Source organism: Nannobrachium achirus (genome assembly GCF_963921795.1).
Source record: "Nannobrachium achirus genome assembly, chromosome: 12".
In the NCBI taxonomy this organism is placed as follows: domain Eukaryota; kingdom Metazoa; phylum Chordata; class Actinopteri; order Myctophiformes; family Myctophidae; genus Nannobrachium; species Nannobrachium achirus.
Genome location: NC_137832.1, coordinates 61,351,117 through 61,366,503, shown reverse-complemented (window position 1 = coordinate 61,366,503; position 15,387 = coordinate 61,351,117). Strand labels below are relative to the sequence as shown.

Here is a 15,387-nt window from a genome sequence, read left to right as displayed (position 1 = left end):
CTTTTATCTGTGACAGATATTGTTTTATCTGTATCTAACTATCTATCATCCACTTTGAATGGAAAAATATCTAAAGAAAGAGATTTTTTTATCTGTTATCTGGCTCAGTGGGAATGGGCCTTAACTGTGATTTTACCATACATACACAAACATGCTAAAAGAAAAAAAGAAAGGAAAAACAACTTCATTCATTTAAACTTTTTATTGTACAATTCCAATACAAAGTGCAACATTTCAAATGGACAAAGAAGAACCACACATGAAGCCTTTACTCAGTAGAAGTGTTAAGTCTACAAACACTCCTGGAGTTTGGTCTGGTGTCTGGAGGCCAGTTTGAAAACTGGTTGTCATAGACTTTAGTTATTTAGGAGGCTGCAACACTGTTTTCCTGTGAAACTCCAGGAGTGATTTTGTGGACTAAAAAAACTTCACCTGACTTTGTATCAGCATGGTGGTGAGTAGATACAACATTTTCACTTTTGAGTGAACTGTTCCTTTAACTGCAAAATAACTCATCTACTCACCCTCATGCCAGCTGGAACAGAGGTGAAATGTGTCCATATAACACAAATGGAGGTTGCCTTCACAACTTGGGGAGAAATCTGGCAACCCTCCTGCGTGTTATATGAACACACTTCAGCAGGCACGAAGTATGTGAAGTACACCTCAACTTTGCACTCAGTCACATGAAGGTATAAAGCAACACAGTAGTGGTAAGAACAAAGCAAACTAATGATTACAGTATGCACCTTGCTAACATGCAGGCCGAGACAGAAGAGGCGAGCATTGCTGAATGAAGTGACAGGGCATCAGCAAAGAATATTGGCAATTTTACATATCCAGATAAGAATAATGGCTGGTGGAGTTGGACAAACAAGAGTAGGGCATCTGAAACACGTATGAGTGTGTCTCATATTCGAGTCCTGAATACCATCGACCATTCAAAGTCCACAAGTTTTCTCAAATGCGTATGAGTGTGTCTCATATTGGAGTCCTGAATACCATCGACCATTCAAAGTCCACAAGTTGTCTCAAAAGTGTGCTCACGTGTGGGTTGATACGCCACGCTTCTTCGATTTGGAGCCTCTCTCAGGGTTAATGCCCATGAAGCACCTGTAAACAATAAGACAAGACAACAACTTTTACTTTCACATAAACATATATTGCATCGTTTATACAAGGCACATGCAGCAGTTCCCCTTTCCCTTAAGCAAACCCTACACCGGGTTCCCAAACTTTTTTGTCTCAGGGTACCCCATAAATATCTTTTTAATCCGAAGCACCCCTACATTATAATTTTCACTCCCAGCACCTTATATTTATAGCATATCATCGTTGTCGGGTGGAAACCTTTTATGTCCAAAACCGTTAGTTTTGTATTTATCATCCATAAAATGTACTAAACTAGTGAAAAGTGATTAGGTTGAGAGGAAAACGTTGAGATAATAGCCATTTTGGTTAGAACTGACTGAAAATAACTGTACTTCAAGTTTAAATGATACTAAATATTTGTCCAAATAAATACATTTCAAATATTATCAAATGATCTCGCGGCACCCTGTCACCCACTTTGAAAACCCCTGCCCTACACCACAGAAAGAAAGTAGTACTGAGAGTAAGTAACATTCAAGTATCAATGTTGCAAGCAATCCAGTACAATGCTTCAGTACAATTTCAGTGTTACAATACCTCCAATCCAGAGTACACACACCATCCTCAGGAGCAGATTGAAGTTGTAGTAGATCGCGAAAACCACAGCTATCCAATAATGATCCCATCGTGTTGTCCCATCACACTTGCTCTTCAATGGACAGCATCCAGGCCATAGACTTCATTAAATCACCTGAAAAGAGATACCCATTATGTGATATTGTAGAGGTGAAATGCTAATTGAGCAAGAGTAGAATTTCAATGATCAGCAACATCACAAACTGTGACACAACTCACTTTATTTTGATCTACCTTGGACAATCAAGCAGGGGGTGCTTGGTAATTTCTCCGTCATCTGCACATCAGTGGCTGTGGCACACAGCTGTAAAATAAATAAGACAAGACAACAACCACCTCAATGATTGACCATGCCCAAGAGATCTCAAGCTGACACCAAACTCTCTCCAGGACCTCTAAAACCTTATCTAGAACCTCAATCAATCTGTCAATCACATTAGATCTACTTTGTATTATTCTATGCCAAATTCTATTAGCAATGTTAAATTCAGTATAATACATTTTCAGTAGCCTATAAGTATAATACCTTTGGATAAACTCCAGAGTACAAGTGCCATCCTCAGGAAGGATACTGCAGATTGAAGTTGCAGTAGCCATCACGTGGTCCCATCTTATTATTCAATGGACAGCATCCTTCATTATATCACCTGAACAGAGATACCCATTGTGTGATATTGTTAAGAGGTGAAATGCTAAATGCATTCCACAATACACACACACACACACACACACACACACACACACACACACACACACACACACACACACACAATGTATTTATGCCCACAGAGTGGCTTATCACTCTGTGGCATGTACTGTTTTGGTACAGTTTAAAATAAATGAAATCTTTCCAAAATGTTCAGTTTATTTTACTTTAATATTATTTGATGAAGATAATATAAAAAATAAAATCTCTATTCAGACACATTCCAGTATTTTTCTGACTTACATTATTTTCTAGGTATGCTTACATTATGATATTAAGGGGAAGAAAATCACCCTATGTCACCCTAATGACCATAATGTCTCACATGTGGAGGAAAGGGGAGGGGCGACTGGGCGAGGAGATTCCATCAAAGTCAAAACAAAGTTTTAATGTAGGCAATTAAATATATACATTTAATCCATGCATAAAGATTTAAGGACATTATACTTATGACGGGATTTTTGACGGAAATTAAGCTCCTACTGCAGTGGACACCACAGGTAGGCTAATGATCAATCATTAATCTGATGGTGTCACCCGTCGAATATAGACCATCTCTACAGCAGTGGTTCTCAAAACTTGTGGTTCCACAAACCCCAATTTAACACTTATCAGCCAGTGGACGTCCATTTGAAAAGATATACGCCAGGGACCCCCATAAGAGAAGATTTTGAAGGCTCTGTAGTGATTCCATTTTAATTTCAAGGACCCCCAGGACATATGTAATGGTATTTCTATCTCTGAGATGATATATGTTAATTTAACTCTCAGAATGTACAAATGGAACAAAATGGACCTGTTATAATTTAGCCAGGGACCCCCTGGAACTCCCTGAAGGACTCCTGCGGGGTCCCGTACCCCACTTTGAAAACCAATGATCTACAGGCTCCCATTTGTCGTGACGCTTGGCTTGTGGATCGGTTGCTTTTACAACAGCAACTTTTAGCCACACTGGAGCATAAAACCTCCCCCGGTGCAAATATTATCATTGATATAGTTGAGAAGAACCAAATGGACCCGGCGTAAGGATACGTACAACTGACACAAGGATTGTCTGTGGTTCTCAAAGTAGTGTCCGGTCATTATCGCGTCCGAGTGATGGAGTTCCAGATGGTCCACAGCTAAATGATAGATATAGGAACCAAATGGACCCGTGTGGGTCTGTAACTCGTGCGTCGCGGGGAGTTCTTCCACGCGCGTCGGCCGTATTGAACCGGGCAGGGAACGTTCTCTACCGCGGTCCGCAAGCTAGTAAGCAGCCGACATGATATAAATAAGCCCCGCTGACGTGCAGCCTATCGGCGGCAGAAACCACACAAGCACACTGGTGAAACGGCTTGGCGTATACACCGAGCGACGCGCGCCAATATGAGCTTGTATATCTGCTATTTAGTTGAAGCAGTTTGTAAGGGAAATACACATTTAACTCGACAGTTTAAATGTGTGTTTCCCTCACACACCGCTTTAACTAATAGCAGATATACAAGCTCATAGTGGCGCTCGGTGCCGGTTCACCGGTGTGCTTGGGTGTCTTCTGCCGCTCGACAGGCGCACGTCAGCAGGGAAGCAGTGCTGCTTCAGAGCCTGCAGCACACATACATTGCTGGAGCAAGACTGAACCACACGCGAAAGCACAACTAGTTGTCATTAAGGTGGAGGGGGTAAAAAAGGAGCGTGACTTACCTTATCAGAGCAATGTTATGAACTTCACATGACTTCTGAAAGTTCCTTTGAATTGAAATTGACTTCATAATTTCATAATTCCATCTTCACCATCAGTTCACTGCTTTCCCTCTCACAATGGATATAAATTTGAAATGTAATCCCACAATGCAGCACAGTACAAGTAATTTGTTGTGATATCACAGTAACATTCTGAACACAATATTTTATTGTGAGATATATTGTAAAGTGTTGTGTAATCCTGATAACAATTTAGAGTACAGTCATTTGTTGTGTTATCACAGATGATGGTGTGATTACACAGTAATATTCAGAATACAGTATTATATTGTGAAATAATAATGTAAAGTATTGTGAGATCCTGGTAATATTTAACAGTGCAGCGTTGGGCAATATTACTCGTGAGAGTGTGTTAATTATTACACATTACTCCTTAAAAAAGTAATACTATTATATTACTTATTACTTTAAATCAAGACGAATAATAACAACACGTGTTGTTTAACCAGCTCCTTTTAGAACTGAATCCAATTTTTGTGAATAATAATAAGAGTCAACATCAGCCAAAACGACTATAAATAAAGCAACAATCTCTCTTGACCTTTTAAACGAAATATTTTCAAAAGGCAACCAACAAATTGTAAAAAAAAAAAAAAAAAAAAAAACTTTCTTTTACATATTAGGCCTCTGTTTTGGCAGAGTAATAAGTTACACTACTCGTTACTGGGTAAAGTAATATTACAGTAATATATATTACTAAACAACGGATGGACCACATTAAACTGTGTTAAATAGCGTTACGCCGTGTGTTAAAGGTGTTGCAGGCAGGGCCAATGTTTTGCTATTTTAAGGATGCACCTTTGCGCCGAGGCGCTATATGCAGTAAAAGGCCCTGAATTGGTCACACCATGGTGCCATCACTAAATTCAGGTATTTTACCATCCTCAAAATAGCAAAACAGCATTGGCCATGCCTCCAGGTCTTACGTTAAGACAGGGGTCTTCAACGTTTTCAGGCCAAGGACCCCTTAGTTGAGAGAGAGATGAAGCAGGGACCCCCACAACCTGTTCAATTCCATATAGTTTAATCGTTTGACTGCACAATCATCAGTGTATTTTGGATTCATGTCAATTTGTGTTTTCAGATATTTAACCACTTGAACCGTCAATACTTAATAAACGTGACCTTTCACTCTGTACTCTGCTCTTTTTCGCCTCTACACCAAAGCTCTTTGCCAAAAATAGCCGATCTACAAGCTTGTAGATCTGCTATTTTTAGCTAAAGTTCTCAAAATATGGACGCTAGGGTTCAAGTGGTTAATATTAACAAATATATAGAATATAAAAAAAGTCACTGAAAGATTTGGAGGACCCCCTGTAGTAACTCTGAGGACCCCCTAGGGGTCCCGGACCCCCTGTTGAAGATCCATGCGTTAAGACATAAGGGAGCTCTATTTTCGTCTGTGCCTTAAACATTTTTGCAACGTGTCGATGTAGATCGGCTATTTGAAGTATTTTAAAATGTTTTTTAGAATAATTTAAAAAAGGCAAAGAAGTCTGGGGATAAGAGGTAAGGCATGGACGAAAATATAGCTGATGATCTCTATAGGCCTTTAAGACACGCAAGTATCTCATGGGGTCATATGTTCCCTTGATTTGGGGTTTGGGGTTGGGGTTAGGAGAGGAATTGGGTTAAGTTTCATGGTCCAGGGAGCATATGGCTAATGGCTCCTTGTTTATGTAGCTTAGATGCTACAAGTGAATTACTTTAGTAGCATATTTTGTTCTCATTGCATCCTACAGTAATCCCATGGGGTTATATTCTGCTCTGTTGTGTCTTGGCTGTCTCATGTGAAACTTGAATCAAAATCTCAGTGTTGATAAGGAAAGGCATGTGAAAGGTATGTGATGTTGTTTTAAACTTCAGGGGATGTAGTACTGTACGTACTGCATACTGTATGTACTCCAAAGACTGTCACATGAAAGGTATAAACGAATGAACAGTAAACATGGAAACATAAGATGTTGATGTCTCTGCAGTCACATCTGGGTCAGAGTCGGTCCAGAGGTCTGCTCTGTCCTGATACAGGATTCACTTATGGAATCAGAACCATTGGATCTGATGGAGGAGTGGCACAGGGTAAGGATGGATGGATGGAAAGACATACTGCAGACACACGCGCACGCACGCACGCACGCACGCACACACACACACACACACACACACACACACACAGTACCAGAATAAAAGTAACTGTAGACATTTGACAATTGTTTTATCACATTTACCGTGCTAAAATGTGGGGCATGCGTACGCATGGGGGCATGCGTACAAGTGGCTAAATATGTATTTTTAGATACAATAAGCCAGCAGTTTCTTAATTGCTATTTACAGTAACTAGCCCCCATAAATCACATCCAACCATGAAAGGTTGCCTTGTATCCTGGGAATGGGCTGTGTAAAATGACATATTTAGCCACTTGTACGCATGCCCCCAACCACTGAAATAAGAATCTCTAAAACAATAGAAAGAAGTAAATGAAATCAATTTAACACTCATCTTTTATGTTCTTTAATTACAATTTAAAATATGAACCCTTGTTGTAAAAAACTAAAGTTGTCCTTTAATCGAGTAAACGGGTTGAGACAGGCACACATAACATCATCAACACTATAGGTTGGAGGAGTAAACCTCACTCCATCTGTCTGTCTGTCTGTCTGTCTGTCTGTCTGTCTGTCTGTCTGTCTGTCTGTCTGTCTGTCTGTCTGTCTGTCTGTCTGTCTGTCTGTCTGTCTGTCTGTCTGTCTGTCTCTCTCTCTCTCTCTCTCCCAGCTATCTCTAGTTGGAAGGCTCATTCACATGGTGGAGGCAGTGTGGCTGAGGGTGAGACAGACTGGGTGAGGCTGAACAGGGAAGCTGTGATGTCGGGCGTAGCGACGACCAGAGAGCTGTCTGTGTACCGAGCACAGCGCCTCTCCCAGGGGAGCGCTCCCTCCACATGCCCCCCCCGGCCACACCCCCAGGCCCGCACGCACAGGAGCAGCCATGGGAAAGCCGACGGCCGCGGGACCTCGGACAGGATATATGGCATCTCCACACGGTCAGTACAATGCAGGGGTGTTGCACCAAATTCTGAGTCCTGGGCCTGGGGACAAGGATTCACTGCGGGCCCCTCATGAATGTTCTTCATAGGGGAGGGGGGTTAACCCATTTAGACTGGAAACGCATTATTTTGTGCTTTAACTATTGAAAAATAGCAGATATACAAGCTTGTAGATCTGCTATTATTTGAAAAATCTTGAACATTTCTTTGAATATCTTTGCCCCGATTCTATAAATGTCTTCTAAATCCTTCTAAGGTTTTTTGAAAATCACACTCGTGTGAACTGAGCGGTGGTGTGTGTGTGTGTGTGTGTGTGTGTGTGTGTGTGTGTGTGTGTGTGTGTGTGTGTGTGTGTGTGTGTGTGTGTGTGTGTGTGTGTGTGTGTGTGCAACAGCGCCCCTCCCTTAACATGTGTGGTCAGAAAAGGTTACTGCAGGCTACAGACCCGGAGACAGACAGACAGACAGACAGACAGACAGACAGACAGACAGACAGACAGACAGACAGACAGACAGACAGACAGACCCACACACACGGCCACGTATAGGAGCGTTGTGACCACCGCTCAAAAACCTATGTTTCTATGTCAGTGGTGCTCAAACCTTTTCATGTCAAGGACCCTCAAAATGATATGTATTTGGCCACAGACCCCCATCTCAAAACATTTAGTTCCAGGCAGGGAGTGCCAGGGAGGGACCCCCCAGAAGCAAAACTTTGCAAAGATTTGTGCACATTTTCAGGACTTTTCAAATATAGCAGATCTACAAGAGTGCCGTGCTGTGAGCTTGTATATCTGCTATTTTTCAATAGCTAAAGTATAAAATAATTAAGGCCATGGTCACCTTGGGCCCTAGTAACTCAGTCCCACTTTTCCCCCTCTTGTGACGCCCTTGGTACAATGGAACACAACACCGACCGCAACACAGTATGTATGGCAAGCAATGGCAAAATAACACCCCACACTAAGACACACCACATTAGTATGTACTTATGTAAATAAGGATTATTATATATATTTTTAATTTATTTCATTCACTATGGACCTTTTTAACTGTTAACTGTTGAGTCCACATGCAGAAATAGAGCTTCAGCCTATGCCTTTTCGATCAACCAGACAGAAATGTTGGATTACAGAGAGAAAGGTTTTGTTTTAATTGTTGATGAAGATTGAAATAAACCAACTAAACTAAACTACACCACAGCAATACACCATGCAACACCGCTCCACAACACAGCACAGTGAACGCGCCGCGCCACACCATGCCACGCTACACCACGCCACACCACGCCATGCCACGCCACGCCACACCACACCACGCCACGCCACACCACGCCACACCATGCCACGCTACACCACAACACAGTGGAAGAATGGCACAACACGGTGAGCCACCACCACACCACAATATAAAGCCACAAAACAAAAGCACATACAGTGACGCACCACTGTACAATACAACGGCACAACATAGAAACACACCACAACAGGGTGACACACCATGCCAGAACGCAATAACACAACACTGCGACACACCTTGCTACACCACGCCAACTCACAAATGCCAGCCAACTACACAATGACATTATATACTGCATAATTCAATACAGGAATACAATAATATGTTTGTATGTCTATCTCTCTCTCTCTGTCCGTCAGGGCGTCATCTCCTATCTCAGACTTGATATCTCATCAGTATGCTGAACGTTGGTTGGAGGAACAGCGAGAAAGAAGCAACACACAAAGTCTACAGAACAAACACAAGGTGGGTCTAGAAGGGGACACTCAGTGGAGCCGCATCCATAACTCCTCCAGGCCGGGTGGCCTACCCTACTGATGTCAGTCCAAATATGGAGATCCACACAGCTCCAGACAGGGGCAAAACATAATCTCCACCCCTGGCAGAGATAACTACAACCTAGTCTCTCAAGACAGGTAACTCTTCCATAATCTCTGAATGCTACAGAGAATCTGTAATTCCGTCCCATAAAAGTTGAGAACAGGAAGTCCCAGCCTTTGAATAACAGTCCTTTCCTTTAGTAGTATTTTTCAGTATTTATTTGACCAATCATGACACAGTGTTCTCGAAAATGTTATTGTTATCTAACAATTAATTTAATGTCTGTCTGCCGTCCGCCGTCTGTCTGCATGCTGACATCACTGATACTAAACAGTGTTGCGTTACCCGTTGAATGTTGGATCTCCATATATGGAGATAACCGACGCATCTCACTAAATCTGACCTCACAAGCCCCATATTTGGACTAGGACAACTTATAACTCCATATATGGAGTCATCTAGCTGCTGACATCAGTATGACATCACACTGCTGACATCAGCATGACATCACACCGTACACAAATGAGCCTTATTAGTCGAGGACCCACATGGCCAAAAGCTCAAAGAAAAGAGGGGTACCTGTGATTTTCTGCCGTACTTTTTATTTCAGTTTTATCTATTAGGTTGGTCATTAAAGTCCACAGAATGAGAGGCCTGCTCTGCCGGAAACATCGCGAAAAAAATTATGTCCATTTGTATATTCACTGTCCCATTGACTCCACTAGAAATATAAAAAAATCACACCCGTGTGAAGTGGAGCTGTGTGTGTGTGTGTGTGTGTGTGTGTGTGTGTGTGTGTGTGTGTGTGTGTGTGTGTGTGTGTGTGTGTGTGTGTGTGTGTGTGTGTGGATCATGTGTACCGATTTTTGTGACATTTGAAGAAAATATGTAGGAAAAGGAGGAAAAAGGGTGTTTTGGAGAAAATTCAAGATGGCGGAAAATCTATCATGGCGCAAATGGGCGTGGCCTATATGGGGAGATGCGTCATGACCCAAGGAATCCAGGGAAAAAATATTTTTAATTTTCCGACCTACGGTTCAAGAGTTACAGGCCAAAACGTAAAGTGGGGTGTTATGGCGCCACCATGCGGCCAAATGACACAATTATTTTTTATTTAATCCTTGAAATCATTATGAACCTCCTCTCCAAGTCTTGAAACTCTAGCCCCTATGGTTTGCGAGAGACAAATAATTGAATGTGAGGTTTTGCGATTCCCATTATAAGTCAATGGGGAAAATTAATTCACTAATAAATTAATATCAATTAAACTATTGAACCTTTCTCTTAGCAAGTTCTAGCCCACGATTCCCGAGTAAGCCGGTCGATTTGACATATGGCGCGAGTGTGTGGTGGCAAAACTGTGGGACTAGTAGCGTGCCGAAGTTTAGGAAGTTCAGGCTACATACACACAGACACACACACACACAGACACACACACACACACACACACAGACCCACACAGCCACGTATAGGGAGCCTGTGCTTCACACAGCTCCAAAAAAAGAAGAAAAGTCTGCTTTAATTAGCATGTGAGGGGTCAAACTAGGGATTCTTCGTGATTCTGAATCCATTGCAAGCATTTGTTTTGCATGAAAAACTTCCTTGGGCTAGATATCAACCCCCCAAAACAGTCATAAAGTGATGAGTCATCACTTTTTTTCCACTTTTCACAGTTTTGGGCTGCCGAAAAGTAACCCAAGCAATGTTTTTTATGCAAAACAAATGCTTGCAATGGATTCAGAATCATGAAGAACCCCTAATTTGACCCCTCACATGCTAATTAAAGCAGATGTTTTTCCTTTTTGGAGCTGTGTGAAGCACAGGCTCCCTATACGTGGCTGTGTGGGTCTGTGTGTCTGTCTGTCTGTCTGTGTGTCTGTGTGTGTGTCTGTGTGTATGTAGCCTGAACTTCCGAAACTTCGGCACGCCACTAGTCCCACAGTTTTGCCACCACACACTCGCGCCATATGTCAAATCGACCGCCTTACTCGGGAATCGTGGGCTATTACTTTTCTAAGAGAAAGGTTCTATAGTTTAATTGATATTAATTTATTAGTGAATTAATTTTCCCCATTGACTTATAATGGGAATCGCAAAAACTCACATTCAATTATTTGTCTCTCGCAAACCATAGGGGCTAGAGTTTCAAGACTTGGAGAGGAGGTTCATAATGATTTCAAGGATTAAATAAAAAATAATTGTGTCATTTGGCCGCATGGTGGCGCCATAACACCCCACTTTACGTTTTGGCCTGTAACTCTTGAACCGTAGGTCGGAAAATTAAAAATATTTTTTCCCTGGATTCCTTGGGTCATGACGCATCTCCCCATATAGGCCACGCCCATTTGCGCCATGATAGATTTTCCGCCATCTTGAATTTTCTCCAAAACACACTTTTTGCTCCTTTTCCTACATATTTTCTTCAAATGTCACAAAAATCGGTACACATGATCCACACACACACACACACACACACACACACACACACACACACACACACACACACACACACACACACACACACACACACACACACAGCTCCACTTCACACGGGTGTGATTTTTTAAATATTTCTAGTGGAGTCAAAGGGACAGTGAATATACAAATGGCCATAAGAGGCCAAAGCAGGCCTCTCATTCTGTGGACCTTAATGGCCAAACTAATAGATAAAACAGAAACAAAAAGTACGGCAGAAAATCACAGGTCCCCTCCCATTTTGGGGACTGGGTCCCCGACTATATATAAGACCGGCATTATCTACAGAGAGATTAGATGCGAGCAGCAGCCTGACTCCGACACAACTTAACAGCTCACTAGCTAGTTCTCATGGAGAGAGCCCATAGCCTTCCCCACGAGTTGGGATATCTGTCGCCACCATGGTAACAATGCCCAACTGACATCAACAAAGCCCAACTGACATCACTGAATGACATCACTACAGTGTCCAAATTTGGAGATGACATCACACGGAACACCATATATGGGCATAAAAGAGTGCCAGACAGACAGACGGATACAACAGATTCTGCACAACTGGACATGGATGGCGACTGTTCTGCACAACGGGCACCAGTCTGGGTTCTCCAACATTACTTCTGAGACTCCTACATTCAGTCCCTCATCGCACACCCCCGGTCACAGGACTAGTTTTAAAGGTTAAAGCACTTAGGTTAGGCAGGTTTGGTTAGGCCCTAAAGGATAGGGCCTAACCAAACCTGCCTAACCTTCTTTAGGGCTTAACCCAACGTCACCATGACAACCATAACCAGTCATCAGTACATCACCATGATGACGCAAACCTAACTTGACTTAAGCACGGTGACCATAACCTAATCCACACTTTGATAACTTTGTTAGGTGGAGTGTGGGATTCATGGTTGTGATGTTAGTGTGACTGTGATCACAGCTGGGCTTTGTGGAAATTCTTTCGAATCCTAAAGTTGTCAGCTATTTTATTACATTATTTCAATTTCAAAAGCTAAAAGCGGTTTATTCAAACGCTGCTGAAATGGGGAACAGGGACAAAGGAGATCGAGACAAGAAGTCCAGAAAGCGTAGCTATGAGGAGGAGGAGGAGGAGGAGGAGGAGGCAATGGGCAGTGAGTCTGAGGAGACCCTACCTGCAGCTGCAGGGAAACAGGTGGATGAGTCTGAGTCTAGCATCAAACAAGATGATCTTTGGGGCAAAGACTACCGCGCTCAGATGCTCCTGAAGAATGATCACCACGCACGTCCCCTCTGGGTGGCTCCAGAGACACATTTTCCTCGAGGCCTTCTCACCCGTTTATAAATATGCGCAAGATTTCTTAGTAGCGATTGCGGAGCCTGTATGCAGGCCTACCCATGTCCATGAATACAAGCTGACAGCTTATTCCCTCTATGCAGCCGTCAGTGTAGGACTGCAGACCTCCGACATTGTGGAATACCTGCGGAAACTCAGCAAAACATCTGTGCCTGATGGCGTTGTGCAGTTCATCAAGCTTTGTACAATGAGCTATGGCAAAGTGAAATTGGTGCTCAAGCACAACAGGTACTTTGTTGAGAGTGCCTTCACTGATGTGATTCAGCGCATCCTGCAAGACAATGTGATCCGTGAATGCCGTCTCCGTACTGCCGAGGGAGAGGACACTGAGCTCATCACGGAGGTTATCCACAGTAAATCTGCAATCTCTAAGTCCATACAGGACAAAGGAGGGGCATCCACTTCCCAGCAGACTGCTGAAGATCCAAGTTCAACACCTCAGGTTCCCGAGGACATTTTCAGCTACTACGAGCAGATGGATAAGGAGGACGAGGAGGAAGAGGAGACGCAGACTGTGTCCTTTGAAATTCGACAGGAGATGATTGAAGAGCTGCAGAAGCGTTGCATCCAGCTTGATTACCCTCTTCTGGCTGAGTATGACTTTCGTAATGATACAGTCAACCCAGACATCAACATGGACCTGAAGCCCACCGCTGTGTTACGGCCCTACCAAGAGAAGAGTCTGTGCAAGATGTTTGGCAATGGCCGCACTCGCTCAGGAGTCATTGTGCTGCCTTGCGGAGCGGGCAAGTCTCTGGTGGGTGTGACGGCTGCGTGCACAGTGCGTAAACGCTGCCTGGTGCTTGGCAACTCCTCTGTGTCAGTAGAACAGTGGAAGTCCCAGTTCAAGTTGTGGTCCACCATTAGCGACTCGCAGATTTGCAGATTTACGTCGGATGCCAAAGACAAGCCCATCGGTTGCTCTGTGGCTATCAGCACTTACTCTATGCTGGGCCATACGACCAAGCGGTCCTGGGAGGCGGAGAGGGTTATGGAGTGGATGCGTAGCCAGGAGTGGGGACTAATTATCCTAGATGAGGTTCACACTATCCCTGCCAAGATGTTCCGTCGTGTTCTGACCATTGTGCAGGCCCACTGCAAGCTGGGTCTCACCGCCACCCTGGTCAGGGAAGACGACAAAATTGTGGACCTCAACTTCCTGATTGGACCAAAGTTGTTTGAAGCCAACTGGATGGAGTTGCAGAACAACGGCTATATCGCCAAGGTCCAATGTGCTGAGGTGTGGTGCCCAATGTCACCTGAGTTTTACAGAGAATACTTGGCTATTAAGACCAAGAAACGCATCCTGCTCTACACTATGAACCCCAACAAGTTCCGTGCCTGTCAGTATCTTATTCGCTACCATGAGAAACGCAATGATAAGATCATCGTCTTTGCTGATAATGTCTTTGCCCTGAGGGAATATGCCACCCGCCTAAATAAGCCCTATATCTTTGGCCCCACCTCCCAGGGGGAACGCATGCAGATCTTGCAGAACTTCAAACACAACCCCAAGATTAACACCATCTTCATCTCCAAGGTTGGAGACACTTCGTTTGACTTGCCAGAGGCTAATGTTCTGATTCAGATTTCATCTCACGGTGGATCCCGCAGACAAGAGGCCCAGAGACTTGGCCGAGTGCTCAGAGCCAAGAAGTCAATGGTGGCAGAGGAGTACAATGCCAACTTCTATTCCCTGGTGTCCCAGGACACCCAAGAAATGGCTTACTCCACCAAGAGGCAGAGGTTCCTGGTAGACCAAGGCTATAGCTTCAAGGTGATTACTAAGATGGCAGGCATGGAACAGGAGGAGCTTATGCTTTCATCCAGAGAAGAGCAGTATGAACTACTACAGCAGGTATTGGCTACTTCAGACCAGGATGCTGAGGAGGAAGTGGTGACAGGAGAGGCGGGCGTACAACCACAGTTCTCAAGACGACCAGGCACCATGAGCTCCTTGTCGGGTGCAGACGACACCATCTACATGGAGTACCACCACAGTCGGAGTAGCAAAGCCTCCCTGGCAAACAAGAACATCCATCCACTCTTTAAGCGCTTCCGCAAGTAGAGGCACAGGCACATCTCAAAGGGCTGAAGGAGGATGAGAGCAGCTGGAGATGATGCTGCGAATGATGTGCCTCCAAGATAATGGTGATCTAAACGTGATTGCTCTTAAACTGACAAGCTCTCCATTCCGTGAGCTTTATGTCCTGTAACTGCTGCTTGTAATTATAACTACACTGCACTCTGTTGAGATGCCAACTTACGCATTGTGCACTCGTGGCCATATAGTCAGTGTATGGCCTGCAGAGCGCCCAAGTACTACTTTCGGTGCTGTCTAAACAGTGCTCCCTCATTGGCTAATGGCCCTGCCTTTGTACTGTCAACCAAAAACAGACGGCATCGAAAGTAGTACTTGCGCGCTAGACAGGCGCATATAATTAAGCACACATAATCTGTTCTGGTATAAATAACCTAATGTTAACTAGAAAGGTGCAATTCTGGGGGTTACAGAAAATGTCCTTT

At 43.6% G+C, this 15,387-nt stretch overlaps 1 pseudogene across 1 annotated transcript; it reads left to right on the top strand.

The window, feature by feature from the left end:
- Positions 1–12,567: 12,567 nt before the first annotated feature.
- LOC308295345 (general transcription and DNA repair factor IIH helicase/translocase subunit XPB-like) lies at positions 12,568–14,929 on the top strand (annotated as a pseudogene). The gene has a single exon. The product of its transcript is annotated as a general transcription and DNA repair factor IIH helicase/translocase subunit XPB-like (transcript).
- Positions 14,930–15,387: the final 458 nt, after the last annotated feature.